The sequence below is a fragment of the Gossypium hirsutum genome, chromosome A11, assembly GCF_007990345.1.
Source record: "Gossypium hirsutum isolate 1008001.06 chromosome A11, Gossypium_hirsutum_v2.1, whole genome shotgun sequence".
Classification (NCBI taxonomy): Eukaryota; Viridiplantae; Streptophyta; class Magnoliopsida; order Malvales; family Malvaceae; genus Gossypium; species Gossypium hirsutum.
In genome coordinates this window covers 100,396,011-100,400,092 of record NC_053434.1, presented here as the reverse complement: position 1 = coordinate 100,400,092, position 4,082 = coordinate 100,396,011, and the positions used below count along the sequence as shown (strand labels likewise).

The window sequence follows — 4,082 nt, the reverse complement described above, 5'->3', positions numbered from 1 at the left end:
TCAAAATAGGGTTTTAATCGGGTGTTGTTTACCTTAAAAGTGTCGAACTTGGGGTGACTCACCTTCACTGTACCGAATGGAAAAATACTGAATACCGTAAGAGGGATTTCCTTATTCGATGTGGTAGTGACAATGTGAGGATCTGCGGTGTCTAATAAGACTTTATCGCCAACCTTAAGTTGATTAGGAGAGGTATCGGGCTTGTTTTGACGTAGTTTCGATTTATCATGTGTTCTCGGTTTGTGTTCTCGCCATTCGTCTAGCTCCTCTATCCGTAGCCTTCATTCTTCATGAATGTGTCCTCTATCATTTCTAGAACATGGCTCGTGAACGTCTTTGAAGCTTAATTTTTACAAAGTCATATTGTCAGTTTTAGTAGATTGGTGTGGACTATTACCTTCAGTGCTCGATGTGATGCCAGAATTACGAGCTTGAAGGGTGATCGTTTCGTCTCCCACACGAAGTGTAAGCTCACCTGTGCCAACATCAATTATTGTTTTAGAAGTTTCTAAAAAGGGCCTCCCTAAAATCAAAGGGGTGTTATTATCCTCCTCTATGTCTAGAACAATGAAATCAACAGGAAATATGAACTTATCTACTTTCACGAGTACATCTTCAATAATACCCCTAGGGAATCTTATAGTTTTATCTGCCAATTGAATGCTCATCCTAGTTTGTTTAGGTTTCCCAAGACCTAGTTGCTTAAACATTTTGTAAGGCATAACGTTAATACTAGCCCCTAAATCAGCTAATGCACGACTTATATCTAAACTACCAATTAAACAAGGAATTGTAAAACTCCCTGGATCTTTCAATTTGTGGGGTAGCTTATTCTGTAGAATAGCTGAGCAAACTGCATTTAGCTCCACATGCGACGCTTTGTCCAACTTCCGCTTATTTACTAAAATCTCTTTTAAAAATTTCATTGCATTTGACATCTGTGACAAAACTTCAATAAATGGTAAGTTAATATGTAATTTTTTCAAAAATTTAAGGAATTTATCGAATTGTTCGTCTGAGCGATCTTTCCTTGTCGCGTTAGGGTATGGCACACGAGGTTTATATTCGACAGTCACTGGTTTGTTTGTATTTTGACCTACCTCATCTCTCCATTTGCTTACCACTGTTTCTTGCCTTGGTTCTATTTCAGGCTCAATGACTCCTTCATCATTCTGGATATTAATTGCGTTGAGCTGTTCCCTTGGGTTGGGTTTAGTGTTACTTGGCAAGCTACCTTGTGGTCGTTCGGAGATCAGTTTGGAAAGCTAGCCTATCTAAGTTTTGAGTCCTTGGATCGATGCTTGTTGATTTTTAAGTGCTGTCTCGGTATTTTGGAAATAGGTTTCTGACATTGATATGAATTTTGAGAGCATCTCCTCAAGGTTCGGTTCCTTCTCTTGTTGATAAGATGGCTGTTGAACCCTGAGGATTTTATGGCTTTGATTTCCTTGACCACCCTAGGAGAAATTTGGGTGGTTCCTCATTATTGGATGTACCTGCGTAGAACTAAGAAAACCATCAATCTTTTTATTGAGAAGTTCTACCTGATTTGACAGCATAGTAACTGAGTCAACGTTATAAACGCCGGCTATTTTTGTTGGCTTAGTCCTCAAGATTTGCAACTGATAGTTATTCAGTGACATTTCTTCAATGAATTCATAAGCCTCTGCAGGTGTTTTGTTGTTGATAGTTCCGCCAGCAGCTGCGTCAACCATTTGCCTAGTCGAGGGATTCAAACCATTGTGGAATGTTTGTACTTGCAGCCAAAATGGTAACCCATGGTGAGGGCACCTTCTCAGTAAGTCCTTGTATCTCTCCCATGCATCGTAAGGTGTTTCTAAATCCATCTGCACAAAAGAAGAGATATCATTACGTAATTTAGCCCTTTTAGCTAGTGAAAAATATTTTAGTAGAAATTTCTCGGTCATTTGTTCCCAAGTAGTAATTGACCCTCGTGGTAACGAGTTCAACCACTGTTTAGCTTTGTTCCTCATTGAAAAAGGAAACAACCGAAGACGAATGGCATCATCAAAAACGCCATTGATTTTGAATGTATCGCAAAATTCCAGGAAATGTTCTAAGTGAGCGTTGGGATCTTCATCCTGCAAACCATCAAACTGAACAAACTGCTGTATCATCTGAATAGTGTTAGGTTTTAATTCAAAAGCATTTGCAGCTACAGCAGGTCTAACTATGCTAGATTCAGTTCATGTTAAAGAAGGTTTAGCATAATCATACATAGTGCGTGGAGTAGGATTTTGATTAGCCGCAATTGCAGGAGGTAGCTGATTGCCTCGGTTTTTCGCCATCTCTTCGATTGGGGGTTGAGTATTGTCTTCTTGCTCGTTCTTCATGTATCATAAGTTGCACCTTATCTCTCTTTGATATCTAGGAATTGTACGATCAATTTTTTCGTCAAAAAGTAATGGTCCCGATAGGTTTCTTCTAGTCATAAACTATAAAAACCTGCCAAGAGAAAGAATAAGGAAATTAATAGATAATAATAAAATTAAATTAAATTGCAATAAAAATAAATGGCTAAAGTAATAAAAATTTAGCGTTCCTAATATTTTAGTTCCCCGGCAACGGCGCCAAAAACTTGATCGTGTGATTCGTAACAAGTAATAAATATTTATAATAAAGATCAAACCTAGACTAACTATTATCACGACGAAAAGGAAAGCGCACCTATCAAACAATAGTATAGCAATGACAAGACCGGGATATCGTACCCAAGGGAACCAAAAGTACTGGTAATAACTATCTTTTTATTATTTAACCTAGAAATAAAGAGGGGTTGTTTATTAAACTAATTAACTAAACTAATTAACTAACTAAACTAAAGCAAAAAGAAAATTTGGAAATAGACTTGAAGAAAAGTAATTGATAAAGACAACACCTTAGGAGGAATCCACCTATATTTCACTTGTTATCTGACTTTGAACCAGACGATTTATTTACTTGACTTGATCCGTGAGACTCCCTAACCTATATTATTATCTCTTTCGAGACTAATAACACCAAACCCTAAGTTGAATTAATTGAAATCTCTTTCTAATTAAAACCCCTAGGGAAGCAGTAAATCGATCTATGGACTCCCATATTAGATTTCACCCTAATTCGGCAAAATCTCGTGGATCAACTCCGCTTAATTATGCGAAATCTACTATTAGACAGGGACTTTTGCTCCTCTGCATAAACACATCAAATCATGAATCAGTACCCGGAATATTAATCAAGCATTAAGAACACATAATTATGAACAAATCAAGTATTTGTCATACAGTTCAGATAATAATAACAAGATCCATCATAAGTTTCAACCCCCTTAGGTATCTAAGGGGTTTAGTTCATAATAAAATAAGAGTACATCTCAAAAGTATGAAAATAACAGAACATAAAGAAAACTCTAAAAACCCCTGAAGGAATTCTGAGAGAGATCTTCAGTCTTGGAGTAGCTCGGGCTTTTGAGATGGATTATCTGGCTTCCTTCAAGAAATTCCCGGCGTGTGGTTCTGTACTCCAGAAAAGTTCTGGAGGAGAGCTGCCCCCTTCTAATTCATACTTAGGTTGTTTATATAGGCTTTGGATTGGCTTTCTTCCTCATTAAGTATCATTTTCCATGTAAAATACAACTATTTGAAAAAGGGACATGCCCATGTGCCACGGCCGTGTGACATGATTGCCAGGTCGTGTTCGATTCGTTAAATTGCACACGACTGTGTGGGTCAATGGTTAGGTCGTGTAAATCGTGAAAGCCTTGGTCGACACCTTCGAAAGACACTGGCGTGTGAATAGCACATGTGGCAAGGCTTAGGCCGTGTCATCTTCTTGATTTGGTTTATTTTGTCCTTTTTTGCTCGTTTTTGGCTCCTTTTGACTCTTAGTGCTCTCGTGAGTACAAAACATGAAATAACTGGATTAAGAGCACCAAAATCCAAAAATCTAGTGAAAAACATCCATAAATATGCTAAGTATTTGGGGTAAAAATATATATAATTTGGTGTTTATCAACAGTCAAAGAGTGCTTGAAATTGTTGGGAGGGAAGCGAATGGGGGCTGGCGATGCACCCTGATCGGAT

At 37.8% G+C, this 4,082-nt stretch overlaps 1 non-coding gene across 1 annotated transcript; it reads left to right on the top strand.

Moving 5' to 3' along the window:
- The first annotated feature begins 1,773 nt into the window (after nt 1-1,773).
- Nucleotides 1,774-1,880, top strand: LOC121210546 (small nucleolar RNA R71). Its single transcript, XR_005905663.1, has one exon. It is a non-coding gene; the product is annotated as a small nucleolar RNA R71 (small nucleolar RNA).
- Nucleotides 1,881-4,082: the final 2,202 nt, after the last annotated feature.